This window comes from Pinus tabuliformis, chromosome X (assembly GCF_031772625.1).
Source record: "Pinus tabuliformis cultivar Carrire ecotype Pingquan chromosome X, CPIR1, whole genome shotgun sequence".
Taxonomy (NCBI): Eukaryota; Viridiplantae; Streptophyta; class Pinopsida; order Pinales; family Pinaceae; genus Pinus; species Pinus tabuliformis.
The window spans coordinates 1048923473-1048944913 of record NC_142308.1 but is presented as its reverse complement, the minus strand read 5'-3'; positions in this window follow the sequence as shown (position 1 = coordinate 1048944913).

The following is a 21441-nucleotide window of genomic DNA, read 5'->3' as shown; positions in this document are numbered from 1 at the left end:
TGATGTTGATTAAGTTACTCTTGCCCTTCCTCTTGATATGTGGTTGCATGTTTAACAAATTTCTTCAAATGATAATTGGTATACATCACCTTTACTCATGATATCAAGGAGATCAATCCACTCATCCCTAATTGTTCTAAGTAAGAGGGTTTTTAGTGTGTCGAATCCTAAATGATGTAGTTTTTACCTCTTAACATTATACATGAACCTCTCTATTAGATCTTCTAGACTCTCATATTCTCTTTGATTCATTCTAAAGATTTATTCTTTAAGATCATGATCTTTATATTTTTCTAGAAATATCTTTTGCATATCATTCCATGATCTTATTAAATTAGTCCCTAAACTCATGAACCATTTAAGAGCTCTATCATTCAATGTTGCCAGAAACAATCTCAGTTTTTGAGTTTTTAATAAGTAACCATAGGATCTACAAACAATTTCAAATTCAAAGAGAAAGGTTTCAGGATCCTCTGACCTTAGACCATGAGATTTTGGAAGAAAAGATGGAGGGATGTTCTTCATGTGCACACTACCATCAATATATTTGATGGGAAATCTGAGAGGATCTTCCTCATTGTCATCATCTCCATCCATTTCTTCTACATTCTTTGCCATCTTCTTCTTCTACATGTAAATGTGAATGGTGATGTGGCTCTTACTACACCACGTGATCAAATGGGGGGTGGGATGGTGTTGGAGATTTTTTTGTTTTTATGATTGAATGAATACACTAATGCAACAAACTTTTCTATTTTTGAAATGAAATATGCCTAATGCAATTTTTTTTTTGCAAAAAGTAAAAAGAAATGAATCAACTAGGGAAGGAAACAATGCATACTTTGACACCTCCCAAACAACGGCGCCAAAAAATGATGAACTTCGATATTGCAGTAAGAATGCTGCAACTCAAAAGGCTACCGACTTTTAATTACCAACCCAGGGTTCGTACAAAATTAAGAGGTATCAAAAATATATGTGCGGCATATAATGTGTCATTCCTTTGCTGTCATGATGTAATGGAGTGCATGTATTGAAATCAAACCCTAAACTAATTGCAGAAAATGAATTGCAATGGAAATCCTAACTTATTGCAAGAAATAAAGTACAAGGAAAGAAACATATTCTAATTGCATAAAGATCATGAACTAAATGTAAAAGAAACCTAAATTAACCCTATTTATCACATGTTATGATTTAAAATAAGTGAGCATGGAATCTGATCTAGAGAGTGCTAACTGCTGTGTGCATGAATAAATATAAAATAAATTTTTCCTTTTTATCTTTTTTCTTGAAAAATGTAAATTCTATTCTTGCTTGGTTCTTTGGCAGGGGAGACATGTTTTGAGGAAAATGAGTACAAATGGTTTATATGGCTTGGAGGGCAAGTAGGGGCCTAATCCTAGATTCTAGTGATGATTTTCTCAATTCGGGCTCAAAACAAGGCACTATACGTTGGGCCTACAAGATGTCTACATGAAGTACTAGTTCCTACAAGATTCCCTGTTTTATTACAAAAAGCAGGCCGAAAGATTATGAAGTGGTAAAGAAGGTGGAATGGAGCTCGAGAAAGGTGGATAATGAAAGAATAAGGCTTGGAGGTGATGGACACTACCTAGAACTCAAGCAAGGGCTTTAAGGTGGGTAGATTTGCTCAATGGAAATGGCAATTTTTGCTTATACAACAAGAATTTGGATTGAGATTTTAGTGGATTTTTGCGACATGGGTGGATAAGGCTTGGATGAGGCGAACGAGGTGAGGTATCCCTACAAAAGCACACATTATTGTTTACATCTATCCAAAAGTTTATTTACACATGGGAAAGATTTATTAAATAGTTGAAAATTACTAGTCTAAAAATCAGGATTTCGAGAAACAGTGAGCTAGTAAATCTATCAAATGTCTAAACTAATCAAGTACAAATGAAATGGGGTAATTTTTTTTATTAAATAGAATGTTTTTGTGATCTAATGCAAGTGGAACCAACTCGATTAAATCTCATTAGCATGCTCTAAAAAATAGCAGAAATTTATTATTCTTCGTTACAATGGAGTTCCAAAAATCTAGATTTTGGAATAAGAAGACTAATCCAAGTAGCTCAATGATTACTATGACCTTCCAAATATTTTCCAAGGATGAAATGATGCTTGTGATCCTGCAAAAGAACTTACATCAACCATTTAACCCAATCCTACAACAAGAAATCATTAATACTAAATGCAGAAATAGAAAGAAACAAAAACAAGAGATGCATGTGAATAAGAAGTGAAAAGAAGGAAAGAAAATGATACAAAAAGGGCTCAGAGGATCCTGGGATGGCCAAGCCCAAAGAAAATCAGAGACCTATGGAGGAGAACAAGATTTAGAAGTTGAACATGACACCAATCTTCATTATTTTCATCAATACAATTACATCCCTGCAAGAAAATACAATGGAGTTGCAAAAATACGAGTTCTCTCCATAAGAAGACTAATAAAAATCTATCCCTAGAGGCAAATTCGACTTGGTACTTATAAAAAATGATTAGGAATCATTCCCCATGAAAGGAGGAAGCTTTCCCCACCAAAATCCCTTGATTAGTGGATCTGGTTCCCAATACTAGGAATCTACATTAAATGGCAGGGAACACATTCCTAGATTTTCTCAATCATTGGAGTTCCACAATCTGTGCCATAATTCCATAATATCTTGTTGATTTATTATTTAATATTGATCCTCTTATAGTAGGGAGCAAGTCCCTAAATTATCTCCTCCTCCAAATCTTCATAATCTGCCCAATATTCTCATAATATTCCACAAAAATAAATAATATTAGGCACAAATATGCAATTATTCATAAACCTTCCTAATGAATATATTAAAATTAAAAATACATTATCTAATGCAAAAATAGAGGTTTAATGTGCTGAAGGATGGTCATATGCTTTAATTTATGTTTACTTTAGAGGCATGAGCCTTAACTTATGTTTAATTTAGAGGCCCATCACTAAGGTAGGCGTAAAAGCCTCGAACAATTATTGACATGGGATTTTATAAATACCGTGCAGCAAACATGAACAAAAGGTTGATTTTTATGTATGCGACAATGATGTTTTAAAACTCTGTTTTTACTCTGTTAATGAAGAAAATCCTTTGAAGTTCCAATGTGTAGCTGATTGTTCGATTGAAGTTCTATGACCACCTGTTTGTGGAGGGCCCCTGCAAATAGTGAAGGTTCTGCATTCACATATCTTTTCTTTATCATTTGTTACAGTTATTCATATGTTTTAGAATTGATTTGCAGTCTTGATTTCATTTAGATAGTGATAGCAATATTTAATTAATCATTCCTTTTTCAAGTTAATGTATAATGATGTTAATGGTAATGCAATTTTTTTACATGGATTTCCTTATGATTGCAGAGTGTTTCATTTCAGAGTTGATATATTTCTTTATAGTTTCATTTTACAGTATTTCATTTCAAAGCATTTGTGATTTCTTTATGATTTTCATTTCAAAGCATGAGTGATTGATAATAAGTAAATGTCTGGTTTTCATTTTGAATAGAAGTTAATTTCATTTTGGTTTTTATGCAAAGGATTGTTAGAATTTTAAAATAATGATTCTGCTTTTAGATTAAATTTGTGTTGCAATAGATTAGTTAAGTTTTCTTAATGAGATAATATAAGTTTGCTTTAAGTTTCATTTTGCAAGTGAAGAGCATTTTTTATTTCATTAGAAAGAAGTAGAAATATTTAATGTGTTAAATTCATTTTTATTTGAAGAGTAAGATAGGAATAAATTACATCCATAGAAGAAAATTTCAATAACTCAATCATGCACATTAATAATCTGATTTAATAAGAGGACTTCTAACAATATAGTGCACTTTCTCTTCACAAGCTTACCAACTATGGTCAATAATTCATGTAACAATTTATGGTCGATAATTCATGTAATCAAGACCATTAAATTGACAAATAGTAACTATGCCCCCTCATGCAAAAAATATATGCACGAGACTTTTTAGATTATTTTATGGAGTTATGTTAAATTTATTCCATACGAATTAAAAATATAGATTCCAAGGCATGTAAGACCCCTTCTAGTATAGGAATCCATTTGGTTCATGGAAATAAATAGAGATATTAAAATTTAGTACTATAACCAGATGCATATGATAACTCATTCTGTGAAAATAAATAGGACCTCCTGAATGGTGTTGGACTTAGAATGATATTAATTCTCTCCTATTGTTTAGAAATAGCTTATCAGAAATTTGTGTTCTTGTCAAGTCTGTCTTGGAGAAAATAATTATTTTGGGGAGATTGCAATAACCACAAAGGTTTATTCTAGTCAATCATTGAAACTTGACCATCTGACCATTTAGGCCTTCAAATGATGACCAATTCCCTAGTAGAAAGAGGAGATCCTTACAAAATATTCAATTTTCAAGCATTGGGAATTCACAAATAAAGAAACCTGAAGTTTTAACAAAATGAATATTTTTATGCCTTCTATTGTGTTTTGAAGACTAAATCCATGAAAATAAGAACTAATTAAATAATTCCTTATTTTATAATGAAATAAAAATATCTGAATTGAAAAATCATGTTCAATACCTAATTATCTAGAGGAAATTTCTCTATCTCAACAACTAATATACAAGAAGGTCATCTTTAATATATGTCTACATTCCCCGTAGTTTTTGAATATCATACTTAAAGTTGCAAATATAGATAAGTTATTTTAGCAAGGTTGGATGAAATGAATGCTTATGATGCTATTGATTCTTAGAAAAATGACTAGTAATGATGTTATTAACAACTAGAACATGTCCCTGTAGGGCTGGTTCTAAAATGAAAGAATGCCTTAAGACACCCAATAACAACCATAAGAAGAATGCATTCATTAATAAGGAACCTAAATTGATGATCCTGAATGACATTTTTTGGAGCACATGGTGATTCCCCCACATATCCCGGACCTCCACCTACATTGGATATTGCTTTAGAAAATAGATCATTAGCGATCCTCTGAATACATTATTGGTAATTTATGGTAAAGCACTGAAACTTCAAAGAAATTTCCTTTGCTTCGCTATGAAGAGGTTTAATATTCTAGATTTGGACTTGATAAATTATAAACAATGTAAAATTTGAAATGGGAATTGTAAACTCAAAACGAGAACTCTAGCCAAAAAAACCCCAAAAAACATGAAAAACAACCCAAAAACGAAAATTGTGTATTTTGAAACGATGTTTTTTTTAATGGGTAAATTTTCAACATTTTTTAAAAATGGCAGTAAAAACCAATTTTTTTGTGCAAAAAAAGATGAAAAAAACACACTAAAAACGAAAGGTGTTGATGCTAGAATAACATTTTTTGGGGGGTACAATTTCAACATTTTTTAGCAATGGCATTAAAGATAAAATAATGGGACCCGAAAAACCTTAAAATTCCAACAATTTTCATCCATGCCATTAAAGATGAAATATCACGACTCTAAAAAAGCCTAAAATTCTAATTGTTTTCAACCATAGCATTAAAGAAAAAATATCATAACTTGGAAAAAAAATTAAAATTTTAACAATTTTTCAACCATAGAATTAAAAAAGCTAAAGTTTTCAACATATTTTAACCATGACATTATGAACAAATTATATGACAAAAAAAAAACTTAAAAAATGAACACCTGAATGAAAGAGTCATTATTCCAAGAGTAATTTTTATTTTAAAGGCTAAAAGTATAGCTTTTTTCAAATCTTAGCCTAAGACAACTTATCCCATTACAACAAAAACATAAAAATCAACCATCCAAATGAAGTATCCCCTTTTAATGAGGCATTAAAATTGCAACATTTTTTTAAACTATGGTATTAATCAAATGATAACAATAAATAATATCATGGAAATATCACTGTATAGTTTAAAAAATCAATATTAATTTCTAATATTTTTTTACTTTTAATCAAAATATCAATACTTGTAGATTGAATGAAACATAAATTATTTCTCTAAGTTATTGTTGCATTGTGGATATTCTAAACAAATGAATTCATCATAATTAAAACATATAATCCAACAAACATAGAAATGACTCATAACTTCATGTAAGATCATATGAAAGTTAAAATATTTATTTCAAGTTACCATGCAAACATCATTTACATAAAATGTCTTAGACAATTATTCAAAATCACTCATATATTCTGGCACACCATTACATTTTACAACATCTTCAAATGAATGATTAGACGCTGATGAAGATGACCCATATTTTTCTCTTTCTTCAACTAGTGCCCCATATGAGCCAACATGCATGCCCACCATTTCAGGTTTCAAAAGTATTCTAGATCTACAAATAGGTTCAACAGAGACCCATCTCAACATTATTTCCTCTGGTAGAAACCTATTTACAATCTCTATCATCCTGAAGCGAAGAGTTCTTCTCTTTGTTAAATTGAAGTCATAAACAAGTATGCCAACATCCTCCAATTTTAAGAGGTCTGTGTGATGGAGATTTATATTTGTACCCTTTATTTTTCTCTTTATGTCAATTTTTTTTACCAACTACCATCTCCGGATTATACACACCATTTAATGAGTGTGTATTTATGGCATACCAATGTACTACAACACCTGCAACATCTTCATTTTCTTTAATGACCTTTATAACCTTGGCAACCCAGAATGGATAGCCATGTGGATCTCCCATATACTAAAACTATGATCATGTAGCCCTCCTTAACATCATGTACATAACCCCTATAAAGGTATTTCATGACTTCACGTTGTGCACGAGATCTTCTGAAACCAATATAAATTTCTCTTTCCTCTACCTGTGAAGAATTGTTAATACCTTGAGATTGTTGTTGTTCAACAATGTTTCTTTCCTCATGTTCATTTAACATATTTTGAGGCCAAATAAATGGAGTCTTCAAAAGTATATATTCTTTTGTTGATATTGAAATGATATCACTTTTATTGTTGAAGAAAGACTCCCACCAAACAGAATCAACATCAAAGTAACCATATATATATCTAATAGATTTTTTAATTTATTCCAAGCATTCAGAATAATTTATATCTCTCTTCTGCCTTCATGCATTATGAATTTTAGCAACTAATTGTAATAACAATATTTTTTATGCAAATATTGGATGATATGGAATGAACTTCAAAAATGCCAAACCTGATGACGACCCCCATTCTGTAGTAGTTGAATACTTCTTGCCCCATATAAGTGTTTTCCCATCAATTTTTTTGATACAAAATTGATATTGGAAGCTAATTTCATTAAGTTGTTCAATGCATTTCTCCTCACTATGCAATCCCACAATAAACCTTCACATGTCAATAGTTTCTTCCAACACATGAAAAATAGGCTCTGGAATGTATGATTTCTTAATACATTGAATTAATGATGGCATGATCCCAACATCCTTCCTCATCAATGTTACTGAAAAACGATTGAAAATTTGTTCAATATGGTCATGAGTGTTCCCAACAAGAAGGAAACCAACCTTTACCTTCTGAAAAATTCCCTATTCAACAAGCATGTTTAGATATCCAAAAACAATCTAGTTTTTGTTTTCACGACAGGTGATGTCCAATTGCATATACGATACTTCTAGAAGATTACTAGACCAATGAGAGAACACACCATGAATTATGGTTATTTTTAGATTTACATCATATGAATATTTGGATTTGCGAAGTAAACCCTTGGAAACATTTTCCCATTAAAGACCATACAACTAACCAAGTGAAACTAAATAAAATTTTCCTGCTGTAAATTTTTTGTTGTGCGAACAAATTGTGGTAGAAGTGTTTTCTTCTAGTCCATACCATCAATTATCAAACACAAATATTTATTTGGATTATCATAACACTTATTTCGATGCTTGTACAATTTTTTCCTTTCACTTGTTTGTTAATCACGATGATATTGAAGTGCTTTGATAATGGAATCTTCACATAACATAAAATAAACATATTAAAAAATACATTTTCGTAGTTGATAACTATACATTTTTTAAAATTAATGTTATTAATGCTTACCTCTTTCCGCCCCTTGACATTTATCCCTTTTTTATTTAAGAGAAGAAAATGTACTACAAACCCCCATCCTTGTCTTCTTAGGAATATGGACATTGTTGAATTGTTTCCTCCATATCTTCATAAAATATTGATATTTAATAAAATTACCATCTCCTTCAACACCTTCTACATATTCTTTGTATAAGTTGTAGACTTCTTGTCTTGAGAAATTATCTGGAATATAATAAAAATAATAAATTAAAATTAAATGAAGTTATTAGCCGACCTTCAATCAAAATATCTCTTTAACTATTTATCCTACCACAAAGCTCTTCTTCTATCATCATTCAGATTGGTCCTGATGATGGATCCCTGTTGGGGTTTGAAACATTAACAAAAATATGGTTTCTACTGTGGATACTCTGAGGCTAAGCTCAAAAGAAATGAACCACAGATGCCTTAAATCCAGTATCTGGAATATGTATTGTGTCTGTATTTGGCATACGCTCTCCATGCTTTGAAAAGAAGTCTTGCATCCGTGACATTATAGTATTTTCTAATGGACCAAAATCTCGTTTATGATGTACTTCTAAATAAAATGTGGGATCTATTTCCAAATTTTCTTGGATTCTTGATAGACGAAAATTACCAATTGAATGAAACATTTTAAAAGCCAAACTGCAGAGCAATAAAAAATTAATATGATAATCATAACCTGACAATGTAGATTTCATGCACCCCGTTAGTTCCTGTCAAGTCATGTCAGTCACCGATGATCAAATGTGCTTTTACATAGCTATTTTTAGGGTTTTAGGTCAAATTTTTAGTTTCAAAAAGTTTTTCAATAAAAAATTGATCACCGGTTAGGAAGGTTAGTCTCTACTATTCCTTTCAGTCTCATGGTCAAAGGACACTGTTTTGGTCAAGTCAAATCATCATTAGTAGAGTCCCATATTCATTTTTGTTCATAATCCACCTAATAAGTCATCATTAGGTCACCACTAGGTTACTAGGTGTAATTCTGGAAAATTGGTCTTTTTACCATTTAAATTCATGTTAGGAGGAATAGTGGAAATTAGTTTGGTAACTAAGGTTTGAAGGTTATGTTTTTATTTCATTCTCTCAAATGAAATATCATCATAAAATCATAAAAAATAAAGTGTCAAGTCCAAGTGTAAATTGTTTGGTGGGTCCACTATTATTGTACAAAGGGAAAATCGATTTTTCCATCTATAAAAGCTCACCACTCACTCTCTTTCATTCCTCACTTGCCCATTGTTGCATCCAACACTCCATCTCATTCCACCAAGGTAATTCTTCCATGCCAAGAAGGGTTACTTGCATCCAAAAACTGATTTCTAGAAATTGTGCTACGCAAATGACCCTGCCTCTCCTACGCAAATGACCCTGCCTCTGCTATGCATATACCAAGTTGCAGCTCCATCGTTTCTCCAAAAGTGTGAGACCTCTGCAGCTGATTGCTCCATCATGACGACATTCTTCTATATTTGAAATAGGTTGGTGTTTTATCCTAGGGTTCAATCTCCTTTTATTTCCATTATCTATGCTCATTTATATCATCTCTACTTCCTAGGGTTTTGAGAGCAGTTAACAAGCTTTTCACACTTATTTTGTTAACCTTGTTGCTAAAATCATACCTATATGCTTCCACACCATCATATATCCTAAATACACTTACCCACACACCTCCCATCAAACTCACTCCCAAAATTCATCATTTCTACCTAAACCCTATACAAACAATACTATTTTTTTACTAGTGTCTTCTTGTTTTGCAAATTTTCTACTCAACCAATTTTGGTAATTCGAGTTTCCCTAGATTCCTAAATTACCCCACTACTCCCCCAAATTTTCTTATAATTCTCTCACATCCCTATCCCCCTCAGTTTCCCCAAACTCCCTCACATCTCTTGAAAATCCCTTGTTTTCACACAGTAAAAACCCTAATTTGCTATCCTAAGAGATACGTGTTGAGATGGAGATTGAAACCTCAAAGTAGAGGAAGCATAGAGGAGGACATGTCATCAGACATGAGCCTACATCAACCCATGAGGTATTATCTTCTCCCTTTATTATGAAATATTTTGAAGAATTGAAATATCATGACCAATTGACTAGTGCTTTTTCCACTAAGCTTAAAGGGGCCAAAGTGAACATAGCAAGGATCGAAATCATTGTTTCAAAGCAACTTATCTCTATATCTATAGGGATTCTAGACACTGGAGAGATCTGGTTCAAAAGAGAAGACCTTGACCTTCAAAACTACAAAATGTACCTAAAAACATAGTACAAGGCAGCTCCAACTTATATTTTTCCATTCAAACATTTGTTGGATAAGTACACCCCTCTCATGAAAATGATCATGAGGTATTTCACATGTGAAGGTAGGTTTTCAAGGATTTATAAGTACCACATGAAACTTCTGATGCATTTCACCAGTGTACAACAAATCAACTTGTCCTATTACTTGTACAAAAGTTTGGTCAAAATGGCAGAGAAGGTACAAAAGCAAGGGGAGAATCACTACTCTAGTTTGTTTCATCATGGCCTAGTGAAAGTGCTTGTTTGTCATCAATTAGCACAAGCAAATATGTCTTGGGACCATTTTGCTAGTTCAACTTTTCCTCCATCTTCTTCAACTAGGTCTAATGATAAAACAACACCTACAGGCTCACCCATGCAGCAAGAGATCTCTTCTTCAAGCAGATCAACTAAGAGGAAAGACAGGGCAGAAGGGTCTCAGACCTATTCTAGAGGTGATAGGCTTGTGTTTTCTCAAGGGATGGTTGAAGGGGCCAAGCCTACAACAGGTAAAGAGACAGTTTTCTCACAACGTGAAGAGTCCTCTCATCTGGGTACACATGTGTCAGCTATGGAGAAAGAAAAAGAGGGAAGAGTTAAAGATCAGATCATCAGGGATAAGGAGGTTGAAATCAAGAGGTTGGAAGGCAAATTGATTGAGGAAAATGCTCTAATAGCATGCTTGCAACAAGAGAATATGCAACTGAAGGTGAACCAGATGATTCAAGACAAACAAGCAACAATTTCAAGGAAAGAGGATACAAAGGGTAAAGCAGTGGTTGAAATGGAAGTGTCCAAGGGTAAAGGAAAGAAAATTGCATCAGGTAGACCTAGGACTAGAGCAGCTAAAAAAGCTCTTGAGCTACAAAGAGAGGTTTCACCTCCAAAAGAACAGATTATGGTAGATGACCTAATCACTAGAAACATCAATGAAGATAGGGTTTATTGGCTTGATAAGGTAAATGGACACCTAGAGTAGCTCCTCAAGAAGGAAAACAAGAACAACAACTTGCAGAGGCATATGGTTATGCATTACTATACCATAAACAAAGTACCTCATGTCAAGTTCAAGCATTTGAAGAGCAAACTCAAGGAAAAACTAATTGGTCAAAAGGAAAAATAGAAGCTTCATTTACTTGCTGAGGTCTCACTCATGGCATAGCATATCCTATTATACCCTCACTCAGTAATTTTGAGGAAATTTGGAGAAAATTTTGTCATTTCCAAAATTTTGGTCATTTTTTACTGTTTTAAAAACATAGGAATTTCTATAAGCGCAGTGCCTTGGCGCTACGCTTTCATATCAGAGATCCAAATGATGAAAACTTTATATGCATGGATAGATTTTTCCCTAAGGATCTCAGAAATCCACTTTTGGAAGCAGGTCAACAAACTAGTGAAGAGAAAAAGTCAAAAAAGGGGTGAAAAACACACTTTCTACCACTGTTCTGGAACATGCGCTGCGCTTATAGAGTAACCTCGGGAGAATGGATTTTTGAAGGCCTTCCCATGCTCCATTTCTAAAAATTCGAGTTGATCTGGAAACTAGACAAAAAATTCCAGTTGACCATTCTCTTACTTTTCATTTTGACCTCCAGAAGACCTCCAAAAACTGCCTGCAAGTTGGCGCTATGCTTATAGTAGAATGCACTACACTTATAGCAGAATGCGCTATGCTTATACCTGTAGCTCACTTTTTCACTGCAAATTTCACCAGATTTTGTTTTAATGATGTAATTTGGATATTTTAATGACTTGATGATGTAATTATGGAGTTAATATGCATGATAGGTTGTTTTAGTGTTTAATTAAAGCCTCATAAAGGTAGCAAAACTCAATTTGAAGTCTAAAAGAGGAGTTTGTGTTTGACCTTCTTACTTCCTCTGGTTTGTTGAGAGATTCTTGCTAACTATTACAACACCTAAGGATTCAATCCTTGAAAATTGGGAAATGGTTGTTTTGAGTCTATATGTATGTTTTCTCATTTAGTGAGAAGGTTTGGACTTTTATGGAGAGACTTGTACCTTATGTTTTCTTACAGCTAATCAAGGATCAGTTGCAACTATTTTTCAAGAATACTTGTTCAGTGAGCCTATGGTGTTATTTTCCTTTCATATTAGTTTCTAATTGATGAAATCATCTCCCTTTTACATGCTTTGCCTTCTTCTTAAGGTTTTCCTTACAGTCATATAGGAAAAATTCTTAAATCTAAGCTCTGTTTATGTGGAAAATCATGCTTGTGTTTCTCTTCTTCTAAGATTAATGAATTCATGCTTTATACATGCTCATTATGTTTTCTTAAACTCTCAGACCTATACTAAATTGACTAAATCTTAAGTTCACCATAACACACTGTTATCTAGCTCCTCTCTATGCCTGTTACTGCACACTTCATACCTTGACCTAATGGCCTACTCTCATCCCTAGTCTAGCAAACTAAAAACCCTAAATTCTCAAATACTCAAACAAGACTTATATATCTAGCCTAAAATCCATTTATTTTTAGTTATTCATTGAAAAATCCTTAGAGAGATCCCTCTCTGGTTTAGTAGGGCTAGCTAATGAACTGAAAGTGGTTCGAGGTTACCTCTTTTGATCTCCTTCTTAGCCTCAGACATTGTAGGGGATAACACAACCCACTAAATATGAATTTGTCATGCTTTTATTCATTGAAAAATATCTTTTCCTTTTCTCCAATGTAAACTTGAAATCCATATGTTTCAAGCAATCCTTTTGAACATTCACTTGAAATCAGATCATTGATAGAACTTCTTCTCGTGAGATATTATGTTCTACCCCTTGTATAATTGGAATATATTGGATTGATAAAAAAATGTCTACTCCTACTCCTAGATACAATATTTGTTGGCAATGTCTCCATCATTTCATCATCCTCTCTATAAGAATTTTCATCATCATTAGGAGGAATATTATCCTCACTATGATCATTCTAAACATAGTTAAGAAATTCATCAACATCATTGCTTGGAAAATATTCATTACCATCTTCACCTATAGGAAATTCTTCACTACCATCATCTGTGCTTTTGAAATACTAACTTGGAGGATAATCATCATCATCTTCATCCTACCCTTTGTCAGTGTTTCCCTCATAGTCCATAGAATTAAGACTAAGTGGAAAATTTGACTCTCTATTTACTAGAAATTATTCATCCTGCCCTTCTTCAATGCTGCTCTCATAGTCCTTATGTTTAGGACTAAGTGGAAAATGTGATTCTCTATTTACTGGAAATTATTCATCCTACTTGTCGTCACTGCTGCTCTCATATTACTTAGGATTAGGACTAAGTAGAAAATGTGACTCTCTATTTACTAGAAATTCTTCATCATGCCCTTCGCCACTGTTACTCTCATAGTCCTTAGGATTAGGACTAAGTGGAAAATGTGACTCTCTATTTACTAGAAATTATTCATCTTACCCTTTGTCATTTCTTCTCTCATAGTCCTTAGGATTAGGACTAAATGGATAATGTGACTCTCTATTTACTGGAAATTCTTCATCCCGTCCTTCATCAATGTTGCTCTCATAGTCCTTATTATTAGGACTACGTGGAGAATGTGACTCTCTATTTATTGGAAATTCGTCATCCTGCCCTTCGTCAGTGCTGCTCTCAGAGTGCTTAGAAGTAGGATTAAGTGGAAAATTTGACTCTCTATTCATAGTGAAATAATTCCTGTTATATTCATCAATATGAATAGAGTTGTTACATGATGAAGATGTTGATGTTTTAGAAAGAGAAACTTCACTATCAAAAGAATCCATGACTTTCAAACGAAATATGTTGAATGATACAAATGCACTCTTTCCCAATGACAATTTATAGCTTAAAGAATGAAAATTTCCCTCATAAGTTCCCCCCCATAAAGTTTCACCGAAAATTTTCACTCCAAAAATTTTGTTTAAAATATTTTCCTCCAAAATTTCCTTCTAGAATTTATTTAAAAACATTATACTTAAATTTTGTCTTGAAATTTACGACCCTACTTTCCATTCAAAGTTTCCATAGAAATTTTCATTTAACACATTCCTTCAAAATTAAAATAAATATTTTACTTAAATAAATCTTTACTTAAATTATTTAACATTTACTAGATAATTAAGTTAATTTTTATAATTTATATTATATTTTTTATCTCACATTTAACAAAAGTTAGTGTATCATCATAATATTAACTATATATTAATTTTTTCTAATTTTAATTTTTAAAATAATCCCATAATCTCTGCTATATAATAACTTTCATTGTTAGTGTTCCTTCTAGAGCTTTCATTAAAAAGCTTAGAGTGATTTTACGGAGCAGCTACACTATAATCAATGAGACATTCAATGGGATATTTTCACATTTCAAAGGTTAGTTTCCCTTCTATTTTGACCATTTAAAGGGGAATTTGGGCAAAATGGGTTGTTTTATGGTGATAATTTATTTATTTATTTTTTATTTTCTTGGGGGCATTTCAAATCATTAAATCAAACTTTAGGAAATTGTTGAAATAAGGTTGAGTATAGGTCGTGAATCCCCAGAGGTTTACTAGTAGTTATGTGTTAGGAGGGTTGCTAGGTTCCTCCAGGATACCAAAAACAATCTTATTCCATCAATTTTTTTTCTTTACATTTAATTAAAGAAATAGATTTTTTTTGTCAAAATAAAAAATTAATTTTTTTTGCACCTAGGTCAGGCTTGCCCTCCCCAACACCAAGTAGTCGTTGTGCCACGGGCATGCCCCGCCTGGGTGTGCCCACGGTCCCTTGGCAGACAGGGGGCCACTATGTCGTAGGCACACCTGCTCACGGGCGTGCCTGTGACACAACGGTCCCCTAGCAGGTAGGGGGTCGTTGTGCCACAAGCACACACACTCGAGGGTGTGCCTGCAACATAATGACCCCTTGGCAGGAAGGGGGTAGATTCCCGAAATTGGCCCCTTGCCTGGTAAGGGGCAGCTATGTCATGGGCACGCCCTGCCCTACAAAATGGACCCCTGGCAAGAAGGGGGAGTTGACCCCCTGCCTGCCAAGGGGCCGTTGTGCCACAAACACCCTTGGCGGGGCATGCCTGCAGCATAACGACCCCCTGTTAGGCATTCCATGGGGCCGTTGTACGTGGTGGGGTATTACCGTGGAATAGCGGTTCCCTAGCACGTAGAGGATCGATTCCCAGAATTGACCCTCTACTTTCCACGAGGTCGTTGTGCCACCATCACACCCAGGTAGGGTGTTCCTGTTGGCATTATGACACAGGTGTTGTCCTTGATGGCAACTAACTCAGATGATAGATCACAATATAACAGGTTAACAGCATAGAGTTATAGATCAGACTTCATAGAATGAGGAAAGAGAGGTATATGTAGGTTCACCATTGGCCAAGCTGCCTATACACACAAGTTCACTGTATACAAGTCGTGTATATGTATGCACGCACTTCCACAAAAGGAAAAGTGTGTATAGCTTGGAAAACTAAGTTTTTGGTCCTAAGTATTTGGTCCATGGTATTTTGATCCATGGTATTGATCCAAGGTATCGGGTCTGAGGTATTGACCCTAGGTATTTCGTCCGAGGTATTGGTCCTAAGTGGTTTTGGTCCATGGTATTGAGAAAGACCTACAAACTATAAAAGGAGGAGAAGATCATTAGGCCAAGGTGTGCAAATATCAAATATCTGATGAAGTGTGAGATCTAGTATGCAGGTTATTGGGTTATGGTGCATTGTTGGATCTGAACCAAGGATGAAACTTAGCAGATGATGAGGAACTAGATCTAATGATGGGTTAGGATCTTGAGGCGTAAAATGAACTATCGTTATGTTTTTTTGCTCATGAATATTCTAGATTTGAATACTGACGCATGTATTATTCTATAAATGATATGATCTGGGTATGACTGAAGTTTGGAATAGTTGTAATGTTTAAATCATCATTTACAAATCTATACGCAGTTTCACTTTAGAAAAGGGGCGTATACACGCTGGATATGCATATCAAAGCAGTGTATATGCAGGTTCTCTTTGAGGAAAGCACTTATGCACGCAGATTCGACACAAGGAAGTAGCGTATAGCTTATAAAATATGTTTTAGTTGCTTCTGTTTTATGTTGCAGTGTTTTGGGTTCTGGCTTGGGTTCTGGTTATTGTATTCTGGTGACAACATTCTGAATGATCAGATTGATGGAGTGATTGATTGATTCGGTTGTGGTTGGTTCAAAAGGAGATTGGATGATGCAAATATATTTGATGACTGAATGATGTTGTTGATGGATCTAGTTTGAAAATTTATGAAACGTGGTCCCTGGAAGAAAAGAGAAGGTTGTAGCCTTCTGTAGGCCGGCACCTACGTACTAGTAAACATATCAGCTAGTACAATAGATAGGGGGTTGTAGCTCCCTTCTAGTCGAAGTTGGAGAACAAGAGAAGGTTGTAGCCTTTTGCAGGTAGAAGCCTGCGTACTGGTATAAGACTGCACCAGTACAAAAAATGTAAACAGAATTTTCAAATTATTAAAAGAAGACAGAGATGACTGCAGTGGGTGGTTTTCACCCACATTGGGTTTCCACCTTAGATCTTGGTGTTCATGTTTGTTTCTTATGTGTGATGCTTTATTCAGTTTTTACTGCATTATTTAATGAATTCCTGATATACTGGTTAAAAGTTCAATGCATGATAATTTGGGTAAATCAAAAGATCTCTGCATATACATTGGTTGCATTAAGTACAATTGCGTATACACATTAGTTCACTAAGCTGAAGTAGTGTATACAAATCAATTTTGAAAATTAAATTATTGATCTGATAATATTGATTCATCCCCCCCTCTCAGTGTTATTTCCAACAATTGGTATCAGAGCCAGGTCCTTCAGAAGAAGCTTGATCGCTTGAAGGAAGATATATCATCATGAGTAATCAAGAAAGTGAGGGATCCATCAGACTGCTAATCTTTGATGGGAGCAACTTTGTTCATCGGAAGGTAAGAACCACAACCTATCTTCAATCTCTTGGAACAGATGTCTGGGGAATTGTGGAAGGAGGATATACATTTCCATTAGCAATTCCTATAGATACAACAGGTAAAAAGCAATATGAAACCAATGCCAAGGATGTCAATACATTATTGGGAAGTCTGTCACAATCAGAGTTTGTCAAAGTTATGTAGCTCAAATCAACCAAATAAATATGGGACAAAATCGTTTTAAGCTACGAAGGAGACTCTCAGGTAAAACGTGTTAAACTGCAAACTCTCAGAATTCAATATGAAACTATCAAGATGCATAATGATGAAAGTATAGCTAGTTACTTCTTACGTATAGATGAGATTATTAATTGCATGAAGAATCTGGGTGAAGAGATAAAGGAAGTTACCTTAGTTGAAAAAGTTTTAAGATCCTTATCTGCTAAATTTGAATCAAAAGTATCTGCCATAGAAGAAAAGCAGGATCTACAGACTATTACTATGACACAGCTTCATGGAATCTTAACTACCTTTGAGATGAGAAAAGGAGGTCCATCAGATATGAGAGAAGCCGCATTTAAAGCTTCAACAAAAGGAAAAGAAGAACTCAATGAATCAGGACATATTTAAGAAGAAGAAGAGGAAGAAAACTTTGTCAAGAAGCTTCAACGGGGTTCCGAAAGATTCAGAGGTAAACTACCTTTCAAATGTTTTTCCTGTGGTAGAGTCAGTCATTATGCTACCAAATGTCCTCATAAAGATAAATATGATAAAGGGAAGGAATATGCAAAATGGAATAGAAAACAAAGTGTAAGTAAAAAGAGCTACTATACTCATGAAGATAATGATGGTTTATCAAATAGTGATGAAGATGAAAATAGTAATGGCTATAGACTTCTGATGGCTTATGAAGATGATTATTTTTTGGATGCTTTAGATGAAGATATCCTTTATGAAGAAATATCTAAACTCAAAATCGATTTAGAAGAATATAATATGATTATAGATACCTTGACATACCAACTTGTTAAAAGAGAAAAACACAATGAAAAGCTAGAATGTGAAATTGTGGGTCTAAGAAAGAATCTTGAGAAAACAAAAGCTCTCAATCTTAGATTTGCTAAAGGATCAGAAACCTTAAATTAAATTATCAAAGTGCAGCACTCTCCTCTGATAAAGACAGGTCTTGGATATACTGAAGAAACATCTCAATCTTAGAAGCTGTCAACCTCCACTAAAAGCTATCTTGATGCAGCAAAGAGAAATGAACAGTTTGACAATCGTCAGCAAAGACATAAAGCAGATCACCAGGTAAATCAGATTCAATTTACTTCAAGGATGAACAGAAGCCACAACCAACCTCAGGTAAATCGTACTCAATTTATCAATAGAAACTAGAATCACCAGGTCAGTAGATTTGATAATCACAGGAACTTCTTTAATGGTCAATGTTTCTCATGTCATAATTTTGGACACAAAGCTGCTCAATGTGTTTCTTACAAAACCATCATGATTAAAGAAGCACAAAATCAAAGGAATGTGACAGGGATCAAGGAAAGTTCCTATAATAACTTTTCTCTTCTTGAAAATGAAATAGAATGCTCAATCTGTAACAACTTTGGCCATGAAGAATCTGAATGCAAGAGCAAATTTTGGCAAATATCTCAAAAGGAGCAAACTCCATTAAATCCCAAAATATGGAGAAAGAAAGAACCGAAAACAAAAAGATGTGGTATAGCCTTGTATACAGAAGGACAAGAAAACCAGTGGTACATCAATAGTGGATGCTCAAAACACATGACAAGTGACAAAGAAAAACTACACTGGTATAATGCCTTAGAAAAGGAAAAGAGTGTCTCATGTGGAAATGACACTCCTGCTGTCGTAAAAGGTAAGGGCTTTATTTTCTTGAAAGAAAAAGTTAAAGCTGGGAATGTTATGTATGTTGATGGCTTAAAGCATAACCTTTTGAGTGTGAGTCAAATGTGTGATCAAGGAAATGAAGTAGTGTTTCAATCAAATGGATGTGTTGTTCGTGAGATTGATATAGGAGAAACCGTGATAAAAGGTACAAGAAGTCCAAACAACCTATACATACTCAAGGGAGGACAACAACAGTGCTATCTAAGCAAAAATGATGAAAACTGGTTATGGCACAGAAGATTGGAACATCTAAGATTTTCTCAAATAAGAAAAGCATGCAGATTCCAGGCTATTCGTGATCTTCCAGATATTAACATTCCTAAAAATACTATATACAAATCATGTCAATTTGGTAAGCAAACTAGATCTCACTTCATTGAAAAGGAAGGATCAGCTAGTAAGCCTCTTAAACTTGTTCATACTGATTTATGTGGACCATCAAGGAAAAAGTCACCTTGTGAGAAGAATACTTTATACTGTTCATTGATGATTTTTCCAGAATGTGTTGGATAGGTCTTCTAAAGCATAAAGTTGAAGCATTTGAAAAGTTCAAAGCCTTCAAAGCTTTGGTTGAAAACGAATCAGATCGCAAAATCAAATGCCTTAGATCTGATCGAGGAGGGGAGTTTACCTCGGACGAATTCTTTGACTTTTGTGAACAACATGGAATAAAAAGTCAGTTCTCCACCGTAAGGACTTCTCAGCAAAATGGAGTGGTAGAAAGAATGAACAAAACTATTCAACAAATGGCTCGTGCTATGCTAGATGAATATGGAACTCCTACAACTTTCTGGGGTGAAGCTGCATTCGCCGCCATCACTATTCTCAACCAAGCAAATGTTCGAGTAAACAACACTCAAACTCCACATGAACTTTGGTATGGTAAGACTCCTACTGTAAAATAATTCAAAGTTTTTGGAAGCAAATGTTACATCAAAAGGACTGATGAAAAGCTTGGTAAGTTTGAACCCAGCACAGATGAAGGTATTCTTCTTGGCTACTCTTCCCTAAGTAAAGGATATAAATGTTATAATAAAAGATTTGGGAAAATTATTGAAAGTATTGATGTTGTGGTTGGTGAAGCATGCAAAAATCCAAAGCAGATAAAAAATGAAGATTATGATAATGAAGAAGATGAGGATCATTTTCCCACATCAAATCACACTGATTCTGAAGAAGAAACCAATGTAAGCACCAGAAGAATAGATAACAATAGAGAAAAAACTCCATCCAGGTATGTTCAGAAAAATCATCCAAAAACTCAAATTTTAGGGGAAAAAGGGGCAGGTGTGCAGACAAGAAGAACTATTGCCGAAGCTTCAAGCAATTTAGCATTACTATCTTCCACTGAACCTCAAAATGTAAATGAAGAATGCAAAGATGAATGTTGGCTCAAGGCCATGAATGAAAAACTTGAGCAAATTGAAAAGAATAATACTTGGGAATTAGTTCCTAGACCTCATGATAAAAATATCATAGGAAACAAATGGATATTAAAAAACAAGCTGAACGAAAATGGAGAAGTTATCATAAACAAGGCCAGACTCGTTTGCAAACGATATGCTCAACAAGAAGGTATAGATTTTGAAGAAACGTTTGCACCTGTTGCTAGACTTGGAGCCATAAGAATGTTTCTTGCTCTTTCTAGTTTTCAGAAATTCAAAGTATACCAAATGGATGTAAAATCTGCCTTTCTTAATGGAGACTTAGAAGAAAAAGTCTATATTGAAAAAACAGAAGGATTCATTCTTGGAAATGATGCAAAACTTGTATGCAATTTCAGAAAGGCTCTCTATGGTCTAAAACAAGCACCAAGGGCATGGTATTAACGTCTTGACAAACATCTCCACCAACAGGGTTTTTCAAAGGGATCAGCAGATAACAATCTATATACAAAGATGGACACTGATAAATTGCTGATAATTGTTGTGTATGTTGATGATATCATTTTTGGTAGCAACAAAGAATCCATGAGTCAGAATTTTGCTTCAATAATGCAGCAATAATTTGAAATTTCCTTGCTTGGTAAGCTTACCTATTTTCTTGGTCTACAAGTTCAACAAAATAAAGATGGTATTTTTCTCTCACAAACCAAATATCTCAAACAGATCCTAAAAAAGTATGGCATGGAAGATTCTAAACCAATATGTACCCTAATGGTAACAGGATGCAGTCTTATCTCAAATGATGAATCAGCAGCAGTACATCAACCAA